General features: G+C 48.1%; 1 protein-coding gene across 11 annotated transcripts in view; it reads right to left on the bottom strand.

Moving 5' to 3' along the window:
- Positions 1–19,521, bottom strand: part of LOC147099439 (activating transcription factor 7-interacting protein 1-like) — a 212,057-nt gene that overhangs the window by 119,756 nt on the left and 72,780 nt on the right. The window contains exon 1 of one of the 11 annotated variants that reach the window (XM_085969591.1): positions 7,880–7,983. The exons of 9 other annotated variants lie outside the window; for them this stretch is intronic. The gene's annotated coding sequence lies outside the window, so the exon portion shown is untranslated. Of the gene's footprint in view, positions 1–7,879; positions 7,984–19,521 lie in introns of those variants that run through there. One more of the 11 variants, XM_085969595.1, reaches the window with a different exon arrangement.

The raw sequence follows: 19,521 nt of genomic DNA, 5'->3' as shown, positions 1-19,521 counted from the left end.
GTGTTCCGAGACCTTGCTGGAACACTTCTTGCGCGTCGGTTAGGATCTTTGACAGTCGCCCAGGTGTGACGTCGTCATCCTTTTTGGCAGCCACAGTCAGTGCTTGTATGGAATGCCAATCCAGCTGTATTTTCCAGATCCATTCACGTCCCAGTAATGGTGGTCCTCCATCTTGCAATACATACAGGTCTAGTTTTGGTGTTTCCTTACCGTTATATATAACGGTCACCCTTATTTTTCTTTTGGGGTAGACTTTTTGCCCCGTGTAAGTCTTCAAAATAATTTTTGTGTCTCTCAAGGGTATGTGTGAGAATAGCCGCTCGTAGTCCCGTTGGTTTATGACTGTTAGGGCTGATCCTGTGTCCAATTCCATTTTTACCTGGACTCCTGCTATCTTGAGAGTGACCCAAGTGGTTCGGTGGTCCTACGTTTTGATCACATTATGTAGTTTCAGACAACTCAGCTCCCTGCTTTTGGAGTCGGTATCACTCTTTTGTTCGTCTGCACTATTCTCCGTCACCTTATGTACCACCTTGTACTTTTCTTTTGGAGATTTCTTATTGCTGGTTTTCTTTCCCGACCTGCAGACTCGTGCTATGTGTCCTACTTTTCCACACTGTCTGCACACTTTGTCTTTGAACCAGCAATCATTGTGGTCGTGTGTTGTTCTGCCGCAGCGATAGCACTTCTCTGTTCTGTATGACATTTCATTTGTGCCATATTCTTGCGGTCTCTGTTGTATCTCTGCAGCGCCCCGTGCTGCTGCTTCATATGATACCGCAATGCTGAAAGCCTTGTCCAGCGTAAGGTCCTTTTCAGATAAAAGCCGTTTCTGGGTTCCTTCACTTTGAAGCCCACACACACACTTGTCCCTTAAGGTATCTGCCAGTCCCGTTCCTAACTGGCAGTGTTTCGATAGTTTGCGCAGTTCTGTTAAATATTCAGCATTGCTTTCATCCTTATGCTGGTTCCGTTTGTGAAACTTGAATCTTTCTGCTATCAGCAGCGGTGTGGGGTTTAAATGTTCCTGTAGTAGCGTCACTATGTCTCCAAAACTCTTTTCCACTGGCTTCGCTGGGGTTACTAGATTTTGTGATAAGCCATACGTCTTTGCACCCATTAAATTTAACAATACTGGCGCTTTCTTGTCATCTGACACCTCATTTGCCTTGCAATATACCTCTATTTGTTCGACATATGTAGTCCAATCTTCGACTTCATTGTCAAATGCAGTGATACTGCCACTCTTCGGCATTTTGGGTGTGGTTTAAAATGGCATCTCCCGCGCTTTCCTTCCTCCCCCGCTGCTGCCAACGCCGCTCTCGGCGGTTCTCGTGGCAATGCCGGCGCCCTGTAGGTTTCGCGCGCTTCTCCTGCACTGCTGCCAACGCCGCTCTCGGCGGTCCTCGTGGCAATGGCGGCGCCTCGCGGGTTCCTGCGCGTCTCCCTCTCCTTGACGCTGCTCGGCCCCTGAACACCGGCTGCGCCCTGTGCGCTCTGCCCTCTCTCTCTCTCCCCCCCATCGACACTGCTCGGCCCTTTGCTGTGCCGCTCGGTCGGGCTCTAGCCCGCCGCTGTCCGGGAAAGGTCTGCGCACTACCTGTTGCCAGCCCGTTTTGCTGGACCACCGCGACTGGAAAGCCAAGCCTGGCTCTCAACAGCCTCCCCCGCAATTCTTGAGTCTCCGCTGGATGACTGGGCGGTTGCCCGTGGTCGACGCCCGTGTCTCTGGCCTTGACCTCCAATCTACTGGTCTCCAGGAACGAATCCCTGGGAGGTGATGCAGAGTTGCAGGTAGGATCGAATTTGTCTCGTCGCCAATGTTGTGTCCGTCAGTAGTAAGACACAAGACTGCAGGAGAACGGTACAACAGGTGTTTACTCAACGTGGCTCACTCTGGAACTGAACTGTACAGATTACTACTCAGTGCTATATACAGGTGTGGTCACTGCCGGTACTACAGTCTACATAAGCTGTTAAAAGTAGTTCCCCCCTTAAAAGGTATATACATTACAGAATCTGTATCCCCTTGTTCTACAATCACATTTTAATTTAAAATAGTAAACTGGATTACCTTTCCCGTTCTCTTATCTATCTTGTACACCTCTAGAATATCATCTCAGAGGCCTCCTTTCCAGGCCCAAAACTCACCAAGTCTAGCCATGACTCAGGCCTGACACTAGGGATCAGCCTCGTGGCTCTTACCTGCACTGCCTCCAGTACTTTAACGTCTTCCCCATCCATGTCTTGATAACTGGTACTGGAGGCCGGTTTTAAGTTGCGGTCTGATTAGACCGCTATACAGTTTGACCACAACTTCCTCTGACTTGCATTCTGCTGTTTTGGCTTTGTTGCCTGCTGCTCTGCACTAGCTAGACATGTCTCGTGTCGAGCCTACTAAGGCACCCAGGTCTTTCAGTTTCATCCGTGGCTATTTCAACACAATTCAAGGAGTAAGTGTGTTGCCTATTTTTACTCCTTGTGTTACTTTGCACTGGTTTGCATTAGATTTCGCACGCCACTCACTGTTCTGCTCCACACACGTTATCCAACTCATTCTGTAACTTCTGAGCTGCCTCCTAGTTTGATATCGGCTGCAAATCTAAACACTTGGCATCGAGTTTCTGAATCTAGGTCATTTATGCAAGTTCAGAAACAGCAGTGGTCCCAACTCGGAGCTGTGCAGCACCCGACTCATTACTTCCCCCCCTGCCCAGATGTAACCCCTCCGACAAAGTATTTGTTTTCTACCCTTCAGCCAGTTTCCTACCCAGTCGCAGGGTTTACCTGGAGTTTAATAGCATTTCACGCAGAACAAGGTCAAACCCTTGTTGATAGTCTCAGTACGCGGTCATAGGACTTTCCACAGCCCACTTTTGACATCAGTTCCTCCAAGAAATCGAGGCGGTTAGTCAGACAGGATCGGCCCCTTCGGAATCCATGTTGCCGGCTGTTTAGCCATCACCCTTTCAACTAAAATGTGCAAGAGTCTACCAGACCACAGAACAGAAAACAAGCACTTAGAATAAAGAAAACCACTTGAGAAGCACCACACAGGGATGGCAACACTGATACTCGTACTGGGTGTAGCAAGGAAGGAGAACACACACCCTTGCAGTACAGGCAGGGAGGAAGGGTTCCTGTGACTAGTGCACGTCAAGACTGGATTCAGAAGCATGGCCTCCGGAAACAACTTTACCCTCCAATTTAACTGCATTGTGTTGCCAAATTTCAATACAAATTATGAGGCACTACAAATCATTCTGTCCAGTTAAAAACAAAAACCTGTAAACTAGCTGTACTGCACAATGGATGTTTTGCAGAAATTGTTGTTAGAATATTTAGCGAGTGGTGACATTTTTAGACAGGTTTTAAAAGTGTCATCACATAAAGGAGGGAAACGAGAGAAAAAAATTGCAATACAGCAGTGTGTGAAAATACACTTTTGCCTCAAGGGCAGGAGGTGAAACAATAGATTGATTATAAATCTGATAGCGATCAGTGCCAGCCAATACCTTATAGGGCTTTCACACTCCGCCCATTTTTGCTTCACCTACAAAATGCCATCATAAAAACATGGTGATCTAAGCAATGGAGAAACGTAAAGCACACAATTCCACATTCCTATACCCAAACCAACCTTTGATACTATAAATCTCTACTGTACTTGCCATTCACAATACATACTGCTCCATGTTCCGCACTGAAGAATCCCAAGAAAACGTGGAACAATAAAAACAAAATCAGCGTCTTGAAACTTTTTGTTTAAAACATGCCAGGTTACGATCAGAATATCTGACAGGAGTGGGAGAGTGGTTATTTCACATTCAAGAGGCAGGTTTACCCTAACTAAAAATCGAAAGTCACGAACTTAAGTGCAAATTAAGCAGAACAAGTAAGTGGATATTCTTCAGTGCACCAACAGGGAGCAGCAGCGAGGCTGTGAACTGGAGGCAATTGGTATGCTAGTAAATGCTTCTAGAATTTTCTGGCAAAGAATGAATTTGATTCTGTACGTAAGAGACAGAAGCTACATAAAGATAGATTTGGCTGCGTTAAAACATTAAAAAAAAACACACAGCCAAAATAGGCCACCACGATTGTGTCATGGCCTGTTTACCGAACCTCCTCTTGTACCGATATTGCATAATCTGATAAGCATACAATGAATCTCTTGTCGTACTGTTGCCTTTCACAATCTATTGTGTGTTTTTCTGGAATTTAGACAGCTCACTGTAGAGGTGGCGTGAGAGCGCACTAGCCACCGGAAGAGGTGGGGCCTACAGAAACAAAAGGAAGTGCTGGAGCCTCACGACGACTAACACTGGCCTGTTTTTCCCCCCAAGTGTTTACTGGGCCAGCACTTCCTGCCTCATTAACCACTAGGCATCAAAAGATAAAACTATAAACTCATATCTTTCCACTTTGTTAATTGAGCAGATACCCAGAAACATACCATATACATTTTTAAGCTGCAACTGATATTGACCCCGGCTGTTAAAATTATATACTTTAATGGAATAAAATATAATTTTAGTAATGGGAAGCGCTATATCTTAACTACACATTTTAAACATGCGCGCGCACACAGGAGTGGGAAATATAACACGGAGATAAAAGATTGTTTGCATCCGTTTTATTCCAGGCTAGTGATGCACGGCTCTCCCTTTTACTGGATTGCTCAGACAGCAGCCTTGGTGAATCTGGCGAGTTTATTTTGCAGTTGCTGCCGTCTGCGCGGGACCTGTGCATCGGGAGAATGCAGCACTGTGGTGGTACAAGCCCACAATAAAGAGGCAGGTAAATTCAGCCACAGGTTCTTCCAAACGATTTTGCTCCAGATTTTAAAATGGGCTTCCTAAATAAAATAAGTTTTGCAGTAACCTGCTATTTTTCCACACTGCACCCAATTTCTAAATAAAGCATTAAGATTAACTCCCAGAACGGACAGTCAAGCATCCATTTTGTGGCAAGTAAAGTTAATTTAGGGAGTTCAAAAAAAAAATCTGCTGCATTTACCAAGACAGCAAATTTTAAATTCATAATTCCCCAAAGAAAGGCATTTATTACCTTATGGCAAATAGCGATTCCCCATTTTAAACCTCACCTGAATTTAGGATCATACAATTAATTCCATGAAATGTCCTTGTATGCTTCTCCTCTCAGTTCCTTCCCCTCACCAACAGCCTCAAGCTTGATAATCCACCTGCGTGCTCAATACCCAGTACTCAGTTCCTGTCCCCTAAAGTGCCTCATTAGTCACTTAATTTGTCCCAATGTCCTGCTGAATTAAATCCTTTCTTCTATTCGTAAAATATACATTGTACTCCTGAACATTTCTCCATCCTGCTAACTACGTCTCCCACCAGTTTCTCCTGAGAAAAGCGCATAGATGGAATGCCATCTAACCGGTTTATTTTTCAGTGTCTACCCTATAACCATGTGCTGTTAACATGACAATGCACTATCCCGCTCTGGAGCTGCAAGTACTCTTTTACAGCCAGTAGGTTAGATAAGTTGCTAATATGCCACTAATGTGATGGAAAAAAATTATAAAGGGCATTTTGAATGGCTGCAGAAACTAAATACAAAAGAATGCAGAACTGGCCAAATGGTTCGCAGAGTTCTTTCTGGTCCCGCACTTACCATTTAACACATGGAATCTCAACTTTATTTCACTAAAAATGCAACTCAGGCATACCTGGCCGGGGTGGGGGGTGGGGAAAATCTTTGATTTCACCACCCAAATATTATTCTAAAATTCAGCCTGCACTGCATTGTTAGTTACAAGCTGGTGTTCAGGGACGAAGAATTTTCATCTGCGATAGAAAGGGTTTAATTGCGGAAAGGGAAGTGAGATACAGCCAGTGCTGCGATAATTGCAGCCAAGTTCTATTTTTAAAAGTAGGCCATTTCCCCCTTTACAAATGTGCAGCAAACCCTGTAGTACTATTAACTCTTTTTGTCATCTACCCCTCCCAATGACACCAGAGGGCACCCTTGCTCACCATCTACATGCCAGTTGTTCACCAAAAAGTATCTGAGCAAGAGTGAGTCAGCCACTGGAGTTTTTAAAAACAACATCTGCAATATTTTAGCTTGGTAATGATTAATTTTCAACGTGCATAGGTTTGAACTGTTTAACAGGATAAGCAAATTGTCTGACGACAACAGGAGCTAGCACAAACACACCCATTTTTAAAAAAGGAGCCTTCCTTTATAAGCAGGACTGTTGCGGTTTACTTAATCGAAAGAAACTAAGTTTTCTCACATTCTCAAATTTGTTTCATGCTGTTAAGAGGAACTCTTTCAACCAGATTTTTAAAAAAAATCTCTGCAATAATCCATAATCAATCATCTCTCATTGGTAGTTAAAACCATATATTGTGAAATGGCAAAAGAAGTGTTTGTGCATTTTGTTTGGTAAACCACAAACAGCAAGTCTTTCCTGGCGATTGTGCAGTGCAGTGCTGCAGAACATGCAACAGATCTTTCAAGCTGATTTGCAATAATAGTGATTGCCTGCCATCCATTGTTTCAATTTTTTTTTTTTTTTAAGTCGCCATTTGTACCAATCTTCCCCATGAGGTTAAGTAGATAATATGGACACACTGCATTTACATTCACTTAGCAACTTAGACAAACAGGAAATGAGCTCCCTTTTGTCCTTGGAGGGAACAAGGGACATGTGACGAGGGTCATTTCCATAACACTAATCCTGCTGTCATACCTGAATTCTGCTACTGTGGAAAAACAGTAAAATATACCATCGCATGCACTGTGCTGGTAACTAGTTGCCACACATATTCTGTAATCCTGACCTTGTAATTTGAAGGACATGAAAGGGAAATGCTAAACAGCGATCATCCATCTGCCCTCCAGCAGAGGCGTGAGCAGGCCTGCCATCGGTAGACAAGATCTGCCTTCTGGGCTGTTTACGGTAATCTATTATACTGCAGTCAACAGCAATTCCTGCAGTTTAACTTGTCACATAACGCCAAATAATCTCGAGAATACTTAAAATTTGCATTTTCATAATCTGTAATGCGTTCAATTGAATTTTAATAGGGGAAAGAAATCACATGCCTCCATTTAAGTCATCTTACTCCGAACAAGTCCAAAACACTATTTTCATGCCTCAGTTTTAGATTTCGAAAAATCCGCCAACAGTAAGAGAGGGCTCTTCTTTTGAAAGCTGCTGATTAAATTCTCAAACAAAAAAGATAATGCGACAACATCTCTAAATCGCTGCCACTTCAAAAGCCCGTTCACACAGAAAGCCGTTAACTGTGAATCGGTAAACCCAATTAAAAAGTGAAATCAGAATTAAAAACACCTGTCTGCAGGGGGAGGGCTAACTGAAAACAAACCCAGCAGACATTGGCTACGTGCAATCATGCTGCTAAATCTGCCGCGAGTTTTCTCAAGTGACCATGTTGTCAGGCAACACCTCGTCCTCCCGCTTTGCTCCCCCATTAATGAAGAATGCTGCCAAAATTGGATTCCAATCAAAATCTGGTTTATCCATCCCATGATGCACCACGCATACTCTCCCTACTTTCGGAATCACAGCTAAATGTGATAAAAATTACTTTGAAATGTGGATCAACGGCCAAACAACTGTTTGCCCCAAATTCTTCACTGTATTAAATAACAAATTGCTGTATTTGTTAATTATTTAACTTGTTCAATGTAACCAGACACACAGCTTTAATCCTGAAGTATGGAAAAACGCTGTTATGTCAAAGCTAAATTCCCCCTGGTGGTGTACATAATTTTTTTTTCAATAAATGTAGTTTGCAAAATATTGTGCCATAAAATAAACCTTAAAAAATAATTTCTGTATTGTGGAAAACAAGTGTAAAAATACTGGACATACCCATGAGGGAGCCCCCTGCAGCCATTTTGTAACTCAGTCAGTCTCAGCAACGGCAGAAAAAAGACCTCACCTTCTTTGAAGTCACAGCACTGGGGGGAGGGGGGGGGGTGGAGGGTGGGGGGAGGGGTGAATACCTGCTGCCTGATAGGTCTGCATAATCAGGCCTGCAACAGCCAATAAGGAACTGCTCGGAGCTGAGCAAATCAGCAGCCAGCCCTGTGAAGTTCGCCTGGCAACAGACTGAGGGGCAAAGGAGGTGATTATATGGTAATGAAAGGAGGGTGTGAAAAAAGAGAGAGAGAGAGAGACATATTGCCAGAAATGTGAAGACAATCGTCAGAATCTGATAGCTTGAGCCAGTTATATAAATGGGCTGCTTTTAAAATATAAATGATCACAAGAATCATCAAAAAAAAACCTTCCCTGTCGTGGAACCAGTTTTACAGCAACACATCTCTGTCCACTGCAGTAGAAAGAGCTTCGCTAATCAATTAACATGATTAGAAGAAACTGCATATTTTTGCACAGGGATAGCATGCTGCATATAGGGACGTCGTTCTGGATGCAACAGCTCTCACACCACCTCAAAATCTCCCCATGAAAAATAGCTTTTAGTCTTTAAACATGACACGAGGACAGACCATATTTGCCGACACAGCAGCTAGTACTATACCAGCACCTCACAGCTCCCTCATGACATATAGTTGAGTGACTTACGGGTGCAATTCAAAACACACCTACCTCAATGACATACAGCGCACCCCCCCGCGGCCCTCTGCTCTCCCCGCCCACAACAAATACAAACAAATTACATTTGTATACTTGAGTGATGGGGGGAGGGGAAGAGAACGGAAAAATACCAAGGATATGGAATCACTACTCTCAAGCCATTTTCAGTAAATGATTCATACATCTGACAATTCTATAAACACCCGTCATCCACAAGTTCTCCTTCAAAACACTGTGCATTTAGGGTGGCTGTAACATTTGAGATGCTCCCAATCACAATATTCATAGTTCTTTTTAAAAGCAATCAGCCACACTATTTATTTGGATGCCTCAAGGTCATTCAACGCAAGGCGTAGCTGTCAAAACCACTCGACGAATAATCTTGCGCGCACAAAAAAAAAAGTCTTGCATGCATTGCTCCCTGCACCAAACCGTTCTAGTGAACTTTGCTAAATTAAGTTGCCGCACCCAGTGTGTCGATACTTAAAATGTGCTTTCGGATAGGAATGCTGGGGCGTTGACCAGTTTCCCTGCGTGGAGGGAAGACAGGCAACTTCCTAACCCTCCAGACATCTACGGAATCCATGTAATTAACCTGATATTCAAATGCATTAAAACGCCAAACTGCCACAAGAATCTGTTGCTAACTTTGATTTTCATGGCTAGCTGTACTGAAATTAACACACCCAAAATAAAATCCTATTCATGTATGGATGCAAAATAATAGCCACACACACACACGATATAGTTTTATTTATAAACACCTACATATATACATGCTTGCTTTAACGTCCAAAGCTAACAAGCCACACCTCTCTTAGGCAGTCCCTCGGAACCGAGGATGACTTGCTTCCACACTAAAAATGAGTTCTCAGGTGACTGATGAGTCCAATGCGGGACCTACAGTCGCTGTCACAGGTGGGGCAGACGGTGGTTGAAGGGGCGGGTGGGTGGGGTGCTTGGGTTGACGTGCGCTCCTTGCGCTGCCTGCGCTTGGCTTCCGCTTGCTCCCGGCGAAGAGAACGAGGTGTTTGGTGCCTTCCTGGAGGCTTCTCCTCCACTTTGTGCAGTCTTGGGCCAGGGATTCCCAGGTGTCGGTGGGGATGTTACACTTTTTCAAGGAGGCTTTGAGGGTGTCCTTGAAGCGTTTCCTCTGCCCACCTGGGGCTCAGAGTAGAGCGCTTGTTTTGGGAGTCTCGTATCGGGCATACGGACAATGTGACCCATCCATCGGAGCTGATCCGAGCGTGGTCACCACCATGGACCTGAATCCATTACGTGGTCCTTCATTCAGTTGGTTTGAGTTGCCACCAGACATTAGAGCTAGCAGCCTGAATTCGAACTGCAATCCTTTCACGGGTGCACTGAGCAGCTGCAGAACACAATCAGCATACCAGTTGAGGCTTAAAGCTCGGTGGGTCCTCAAATACCCACTTCAACACTGAAACAGGCAGCCTGTGTACATAACAGAAGGAATGAGGCAAACAACCATAGCCAAGCATTGGTTTGCCCAGAATTAGCAAACGACAGGAGGCAAGGCTTCCTAAGCCTGCTGACAGCATCCCTCACCAAATGCTACAAACTTGTAATTGGGATTTGTCGACTGACATTCTTCATTATGTAACGAGACGCAGGATTAGGAACGGCAATCTACAAGCTTCTTTTGGGCTATGGCAAGAACGTAAAAAAATAGGAGCAGGAGTAGGCTATACGGCCCCTCGAGCTTATTGCACCATTCAACAAGATCATGGCTGATCTTCGACCTCAACTCCACTTTCCCACCTGATCCCCATATCCCTCGATTCCCTGAAGAGTCCAAAAAATGTATCGCTAAGAACATATCGATAGAAAAAAATATGATCTACCAAGAATACCCAAATCTCAACCAACACGAAGGCAAGTACAAGCAGTCCAAAGCCACCAAGGCTCCAAAGTGCTATTGAAAGGAATGTTTTCCTAGTAAAACTATATTTACACTTGATCGGGTAAAAGAACAAAACACAAATAAAGAGCACCAGCTAGCCAAGTTAGCCTTTACATTTTTCACCCAACAATAAGTGGGACATTATTGGCCCACTTTACATATTTTTAAGCAATACGATTATAACCACTGGTTGTCTGTCCATGCACAATAATTAGCTTCTCCAAAAGGTCTTAATTATTGCCTCAAACAATAAAATCAATACAACTGACACCACATAAATGCAGGTACCTATTATGTGTATTGTACCCATGTTGGAACAGGGGAAATTACAGGGTAGTTTGACTGGAGTTTACAATTATGAAGGGATGGGATAGGATAGACAGAAAAGACCACTCTCGGTGGTTGAGGGGTCTAGAAGAAATGGATGTAGATATACGATTAAATGCAAGAGATTTAGGACAGGAAATAGGAGAAACTTTAAGGTTTGAGAGAGGCAGGGGGCTATGAGGCTGTGATTAAAGCAGAGACCATGCCATCATTTAAGAATAGGTTAGATAGGTAGTTGAGGAAAGGGGAAAAAGAGATATATAGGATCAGGGTAAGCACATGAGATTAGGACAAACAGCAGGTTTCTGTGTTATAATTTCTATGTAATCGTTAGTGATGGAAAAAATGAACCCGCAAACAGCAGTTTGTTGCTACCAATGCAAGTACAATCTTTAACATAGCAACTGGCGCACGATTGTTTGCACGTTTCAGTCATAGCCTAGAATATCCATGCTGCTTACATTGGGGCCCCTTGCTCTTGAAACATGCAAGAACTTATTTACCCAAAAAATGGAGAATGCTCGAGGACAGCAGGGGATTGGGAAGGCGGTGGGGGGGGGGGGGGGGGGGGGGGGGGAGTACTCTGGATTAGGCCACTATCCTTTCACCACTTGAACCAGAAACTGAGTCGAGTTAGACCGACTGAAGGCATCTTTCTGCTGATCCTGCATTCCCAGAGTTTCAGCAGACACAATCCAGGTTCTAAGTGGGTGATGGCTGGTTCCAGTAGAAAAGCTTTGCATGGAGCAGCTGAAATACATTTAGAGTAAGGAATACTGTAACTACAATGGCAACCTGAAAGTTCGACCTTATTTTCAATTCAATTCAATTCAAATCGCTTTATTGGCATGACAAGTTACATCTTATGTTGCCAAAGCATCAAAAAACATTCATGTTTGTACATAAAAATACAGATCTATCCATACAGTGTATAAACAGATATATCCCTGAGTGTATAAATATACATTCATATATTTTATATATACTCTTTTCTTATATTTAGTGGTTGTCCCTCTGTTTATGGCAAGCTGTAACATAGTGTGCCGCTAGTGTTACACAATTTCTCTCTTCCCCTAGTAGGTATGGGAGTTTTTGGTCGTCATTCAAATTTCTGAATTCCGGGCATATTTTTGTGAATTTTGGGTAGAAATTCTCCCTTATGCCCTGATATTTTCTACAAGCTGTGAGGAAGTGCATCTCTGTCTCCACCACTCCCTGACTGCAGTGAGAGCATATCCTGTCCTCTCTTGGTGGCCGGGTCTGCCTGTGTCTACCTTTTTCGATCGCCAGGCTACGTTCACTAAGTCTGTACATTGTCAAGGTTTTTCTCAGTTTGCTATCCTTTACCATGGTCAGGTAATCAGCCATGTTGTATTGTCTGTTCAGGGCCAAGTAGCAATTGAGTTTGCTTTGGGTTTTTGTTGTTTCTGCCCAATATGACAGATATTTTTCCTTTTGCTTAGCGACGATTGTGTTGGGTCAAATTCTTTGTGTTACGCTGTCACTGTCCTGGGGCTGGTTATTGTTAGTAGTTACTTCACTGAGTCCCAGGACTAGTTGGCTGAGGGTATTCTTCTTTATGGTCCTCTCTTGGCATTTCAGGGCTTCGTAATGATAGCATTGGGGGTTGCTCATTTCTAGGTGTTTATATAAAGTACAACTGATTGATACCAAGGTAGGAAGTCCACCAACTCTTAAAGTTGAGGACAGGTTAGAGGAACTGGGTACTCACCACGTTGAGCTGTATCGTCAACACAAGAAAGCTTGATGAAAACATCTAGATTCACTGGTTAGGTAGGATATTATTTAATGGCCAGACATAAAATAATTGGGGGAAAAAAGAGCTTTGTTAAGTTCTAAAACTTGGCACCTTTCTCTCTAAAGTAAAATCACAGAGGAGTCCCTCAACAATGCCAAACAAGTCAAAATATCTACTTGCAAGAAACTAGTGTTCAGCAGATGATGGAATGACATCACTTGGCACCTTATCATGCAGGGGTCTATTGGCAGAGGCCAGTATTAGTAGTGCCATGGTTACCGTTCTCTCCCTTCACCCCAACACAACCAAACACACAGTCTAACCAATCCAACCATGCGAGTTGTGAAATCTGGAGTTGGTGCTGCGAGACAATCAAACTCTCTACTGCATCATCCCTTGGTGATTTTTTATTTTTATTCATTTCTGGGATGTGGGCGTCGCTGGCAAGGCCAGCATTTATTGCCCATCCCTAATTGCCCTCGAGAAGGTGGTGGTGAGCCGTCTTCTTAAACCTCTGCAGTCCGGGTGGTGATGGTAATTGCCCTTGCCCTTTTCGACGCAGATGGGTGTGATGCATCAACTGTCAATATTTGCGTTTTGAAAATGACTGAAGCCTCCGTACTTGATGCCTATGCCACACTGGTTGCAGTAATCAAGAATTCCTCTCGAGGTACCAGCTGAAGCCACGATAAAGAGACTAAACCGATACTGGAGATATCGGTCACTTTTGCTGCAAAACACATTAAGTACATACTCCAGCAACTCATGCTGGCCAATCTTGATGGTTCAGGTCAAGAGCTGGAGCAGTTTGAGAGATGAAGATCCCAATTTGTTTATTATAGTCCTCTTCGTTAACAGGGAACACCTCACTGGTGCTACGGGTCTTAAATATTCGCAAGATGACTATAATGTGCAGAGCTTTAATCTCCCTGACCTGCAGCTCTCATTCTTCAAAAAGGCGTGGTTCTCAGCAAAGTTTATTGACGTACAATACTGGTCAGCATCATCCTATCCGCCAAGATCACCTTTCAACATTTTAAAACATTCATGACAAGATCAGCAGGATAGTTTGGAACAGGTTGCGCATTTCTGGAAACTGCATTAGTATCAGTAATGGTGACCATGTCATAAAAACCCAAGTGGTCCTTTAGGAAAGGCAATATGCAGTCCTTACCTGGTCTGGCCTACATGGGACTCCAGACCAACAGCAATGTGACTGACTCTTAACTGCCCTCTGAAATTGCCTAGCAAGCCACTCAGTTGCATCAAATACCGCTACGAAAAACTAAGAATAAAACCGGATGGCCCACCTGGCACAGAATCATAGAATGGTTACAGCACAGGAGGAGGCCATTCGGCCAGTCGAGCCCACGCCAGCTCTCTGCAAGAGCACTTCAACTAATCCCACTCTCCCGCCCTTTCCCCCTGGCCCTGCAATGTTTTCCCCCTCCGGTACTTATCCAATTCCCTTTTGAAAGCCATGATTGAATTTGCCTCCACCACCCTTTCAGGCAGTGCATTCCAGATCCTAACCACTCGCTGCGCAAAAAAGTTTTTCCTCATGTCGCCTCTGGTTCTTTTGCCAATCACCTTGAATCTGTGTCCTGTTGAGATACCGCGGCAAACGTGGGAGTCGAGACAGAGCTATTGAAAACACAACTGCTTTATTCTGACCACATGGCAAACAGGAACTAGAAAAGCCCGCACATCCACTTAAATACTTCCCAGACAGGAAGTGCTCCCGGCAGCCTGTCCCTGCGGGAAACAAGTTGCTGGAGGAAAGGGCCCCCGGCTGGGGGCTTCTGCTTAGACTGTCTGTGCCGCCGTGAGCGGATTATGTCCAGTGGTGGCGTGTCGCCACAGAGTTCCCCCCAGAATCCGCTTAGGAGGAGTGGACGAGTCGTGACGGTGGTCTAATGGTTCTGCCGCAGCGGCTCGGAGTGGGCGCCGGTCTGGTTGGTTGGGTCGGGCGGTTCGCCGCCGGCTGTGCTGGCTTGCCGGGGGGACGGCCTCTGGCTGGAGGCTGGGCCACAGGGACCTGTTCCCCTGGTTCTGTGTGTGCTGGTTTGAGCCGGTCGATGGAGACTGTCTCGACCCTGTCGCCGAGTCGCAGCTTGAATACCTTGTCCCCGGTTTGTAGTACCTCGTACGGGGGTCGCAGGGGCCCGCGGTGCGCGTCGTGTCGCACGAAGACGAAGCGCGCCTGCTGCAAATTTGGCGGGACGTGAGGTGCGAGTTCGCCGTGTCGGTTGACCGGAAGTGGGGCGAACTGCTGAGCGGAAGAGAAAGAGTCGAGCCGCTGCTGTTCGGCCGACCAAGACTTGGTAGGCTCTGGAAGGAATTCGCCTGGGACGCGCAGCGGTTGTCCGTAGACTAACTCCGCTGCCGAGGACTGGAGGTCTTCCTTGACCGCGGTGCGTAGGCCGAGTAGCACCCACGGTAGGCGGTCAGTCCAGGTACTGTCCTGCAGGCCGGCGCGGAGTGAGGCCTTGAGTGACCTGTGGAAGCGTTCACAAAGTCCGTTGGCCTGCGGGTGGTACGCCGTGGTGTGGTGGAGCGTCACCCCGAGGTTGCGTGCTGTGGCCGTCCAGAGTTCGGAGGTGAACTGGGCGCCTCTGTCGGAGGTTATGTCGGCCGGTACGCCGAACCTCGCAACCCAGGTGTTAACGAACGCCCTGGCGATGTCGGCTGTGGTGGTGGAGGTCAGCGGCACTGCCTCAGGCCAGCGTGTGTAGCGGTCGACCATCGTGAGGAGATAAGTTTGGCCTTGCGATGGTGGCAGGGGACCGACGATGTCGACGTGTACGTGGTCGAAGTGGCGGCTGGGTACCTCGAAGTCTCCCAGGGGTGCTTTGGTGTGCAGCTGTACCTTAGCCCGTTGGCAGGCGAGGCAGGAGGTGGCCCAAGTCCGAACATCTCTGCTAAGGCCGCGCCAGACGAAGCGCTTGGAGAGGAGTTTGACGGATGCGCGGGAACCCGGGTGAGAGAGCCCGTGGAGCGCGTCGAAGACGCGGCGGCGCCAGGTCTCAGGGACGACCGGCCTGGGTTGGCCGAGTGAGACGTCGCACGTGACTGCCGTGGCTTCGGGCCCGTGCGCAACCTTGGCTAGGCGTAGCCCTGGCAGGCTGGTAGCCGCCGAGAGGAGGTCTGGGTCCGTGAGCTGGGCCGCTGCTAGTTGTGCGTAGTCGACCGCGAGGTGATTCGCACAGACGGCGGGACGGGAAAGGCAGTCGGCGACCACGTTGTCTCTACCGGAGACGTGCTGAATGTCCGTAGTAAACTCGGAGACGGCCGTGAGCTGGCGTTGCTGCCTAGCGGACCAGGGTTCGGTGTGCTTGGCCATCGCGTATGTGAGTGGCTTGTGGTCCACATACGCAGTGAAGGGGCGGCCTTCCAGGAGGAACCTGAAATGGCGGACCGACAGGTGGAGTGCGAGAAGCTCGCGGTCGAAAGTGGAGTATTTGACCTCCGGGGGGCGCAGTTGGCGGCTGTAGAAGGCAAGTGTCTGCCACGCGCCATTGACCCACTGCTCGAACACGGCCCCGACCGCGTGGTCGGAGGTGAGAGCGACCCGGGCATCGGCCCTCGGGTGCACGAGCAGAGTGGCGTCGGCGAGCGCGTTTTTGGTGGCGTCGAAGGCGGCTGCCGTGTCAGTGGTCCAGGCTACGTCCATCTTGCCGGATTTTCCACGGAGGGAGTCGTATAGGGGCTTCATAGGTGCTGCGGCTCTGGGGATGAACCTGTTGTAGAAGTTCACCATCCCGAGGAACTCCTGGAGGCCCTTGATGGTTGTGGGGCGGGGGAATTGCTGGACGGCCTGCACCTTGTTGGGCAGGGGGACGGCCCCAGCAGGGGTGATGTGGTGACCGAGAAAATCGATCTCGGTTAGGCCGAATTGGCACTTCGCCGGGCTGAGGATGAGCCCGTGTTGGGCTAGGCGCCCGAACAGGATGCGAAGGTGTTCGAGGTGTTCCTGTTTGGAGGAGCTGGCCACGAGAATGTCGTCTAGATAGATGAATAGGAAGTTCAGGTCCCGGAGGACTGAGTCCATAAGGCGCTGGAAAGCCTGTGCTGCATTCTTGAGGCCGAAGGGCATCCTCAGGAACTCGAACAGGCCGAATGGGGGGATGACGGCCGTTTTGGGGATGTCCGCGGGGTGTACGGGGACTTGGTGGTAACCGCGCACCAGGTCGACTTTGGAAAAGACGGTTCGTCCGGCCAGTCGGGCCGAGAAGTCCTGGATGTGTGGCACCGGGTACCGATCGGGGGTGGTGGCGTCGTTGAGGCGGCGGTAGTCCCCGCAAGGGCGCCAGCCTCCGCCGGGCTTGGGGGCGATGTGGAGGGGCGAGGCCCAAGGGCTGCTGGAGTGGCGGATGATGCCGAGTTGTTCCATGTTGGTAAACTCGGCCCGCGCGATTTCCAGCTTGGCCGGGTTGAGTCTGCGGGCGTGGGCAGAAACTGGGGGGGCCGGTGGTGGGGATATAGTGTTCCACACCGTGCTTGGCGGCTTTGGCCGAAAAGGTCGGGTTAGTGAGGGCGGGAAACTCAGCTAGGAGTGCCGAGTAGTCGTCCGTGGCTCTGGCGAGGCAGTAGGTCGTCGGGCCGGCCGAACGGGCCGGGGTAAAGGTGCCGGGGATGGGGGCCATAGTGTTGATGTCGACGAGGCGGTGCCTCGGAATGTCGACAAGGAGGCCGTGGGCGCGTAGGAAGTCGGCACCAATGAGTGGGCAGAGGACCTTGGCTGTCAGGAACTCCCAGCGGTAGCGGCGGCCCGCGAGGTCGAGCGTGACCATGCGGGTGCCATATGTGCGGATTTCAGAGCCGTTGGCTGCAGCCAGTGTGATACCCCGTGTGCCGCGTTGGATCTCGAGGGCGGAGGCGGGGGTGATGCTGTGCTGGGCCCCTGTGTTGCACAGAAATCGGCGGTTGGTTCTGTCGTCAGTGACGTACAGTAGGGGGCTCCTTCTGCCCCGCAGCCATTGCGGGGGCCGGTGCGGGGGGGGGGGGGGGGGGGTTTGAAGGAACACGGTGGCGTGCAGCGTTGAGCCCTAGCGCCAAAACGGGTGTGGTAGTAGCAGTGACCCGGCGTGGTAGGGCGGTCGGGCCTAGCGGCCCGGGAAGACCGCGTGGTCGTTGCCGTGAGGTCGGGCGCGACGTCGCGAGCGGCCTGTGCAGAGAGCAGCTGGTCGGCCTTTTCGGCTATCTCATTCAGGTCCGTGGAGTCAGACTCCACAAGGAGCGGGCAGATGCTGGCGGGGAGCTGCCGAAAAGCGTGCGAAAAAGGGCGCCGGGGTTTTTGTCGTCGGAGAGGGACAGCATGTGGGAAAGCAGGTCTGATGGTGAAGCGTCACCAAGGCCGGGGAGGTCCAGGAGTTGGCAGTGGCGCTGGTAAGAGGACGTTTGAAATTTTTTAAGTAGCGCAGCCTTCAGATGCTCGTACTTGCCCTCCGTTGGTGGATTCTGCAGCGCTGCCCAAACCTTGGGGACTGTAGCGTAGGTGAGCGAGGCGACGAGGTAGTCGTACTTCGTGGCGTCGACTGTAATGCCTTTCAGCCGGAATCTGGACTCAGCTTGAACGAACCAGGCTTCGGCGAAGTTCTCCCAAAAGTCAGGTAATTTAACCGTGACTACATTTGTATCCGCCATGCTAGCTTAGGATTCGTCCTGAGCGTCGGGGTCACCAGTGTTGAGATACCGCGGCAAACGTGGGAGTCGAGACAGAGCTATTGAAAACACAACTGCTTTATTCTGACCACATGGCAAACAGGAACTAGAAAAGCCCGCACATCCACTTAAATACTTCCCAGACAGGAAGTGCTCCCGGCAGCCTGTCCCTGCGGGAAACAAGTTGCTGGAGGAAAGGGCCCCCGGCTGGGGACTTCTGCTTAGACTGTCTGTGCCGCCGTGAGCGGATTATGTCCAGTGGTGGCGTGTCGCCACAGTCCTTTGGTTCTTGACCCTTCAGCCAATGGGAACAGTTTCTCTCTATCTACCCTGTCTAGACCCCTCATGATTTTGAACACCTCCATCAAATCTCCTCTCAACCTTCCCTGCTCCGAGGAGAACAATCCCAGCTTCTCCAGTCCATCAACGTAACTGAAGTCCCTCATCCCTGGAACCATTCTCTTAAATCTTTTCTGCACCCTCTCTAAGGTCTTCACATCCTTCCTAAAGTGCGGTGCCCAGAATTGGACACAATACTCCAGTTGAGGCCGAACTAGTGTTTTATAACGGTTCATCATAACTTCCTTGCTTTTGTACTCTCTGCCTCTATTTATGAAGCCCAGGATCCCGTATGCTTTTTTAACCTTTCTCAACCTGTCCTGCCACCTTCAACGATTTGTGCAGATATACCCCCAGGTCTCCCTGTTCATGCACCCCCTTTAGGATTATACCCTTTAGTTTATATTGCCTCGCCTCATTCTTCCTACCAAAATGTATCACTTCGCACTTTTCTACGATAAATTTAATCTGCCACGTGTCCGCCCATTCCACCAGCCTGTCTATGTCTTCTTGAAGTCTATCACTACCCTCCTCAATGTTCACTATACCTCAAAGTTTAGTGTCATCTGCAAATTTTGAAATTGTGCCCTGTACTCTCAAGTCCAAGTCATTAATATATATCAAGAAAAGCAGTGATCCGAGTACCGACCCCTGGGGAACACCACGGTGTACCTTCCCCCAATCTAATAAACAACCGTTCACCACTACGCTCGGTTTCCTGTCGCTTAGCCAATTTCATATCCATGCAGCCACTGTCCCTTTTATTCAATGGGGTTCAAGTTTTCTGGTAAGCCTATTATGTGGCACTTTATCAAGCGCCTTTTGGAAATCCACAACCGTATTGCCCTCATCAGCCCTCTCTGGTAACTCATCAAAAAACTCGATGAAGTGAGTTAAACA

This window comes from Somniosus microcephalus, chromosome 28 (genome assembly GCF_052327205.1).
Source record: "Somniosus microcephalus isolate GS21.2 chromosome 28, FLI_Smic_1.0, whole genome shotgun sequence".
Lineage (NCBI taxonomy): Eukaryota > Metazoa > Chordata > Chondrichthyes > Squaliformes > Somniosidae > Somniosus > Somniosus microcephalus.
This window is presented reverse-complemented; position numbering and strand designations above follow the sequence as displayed.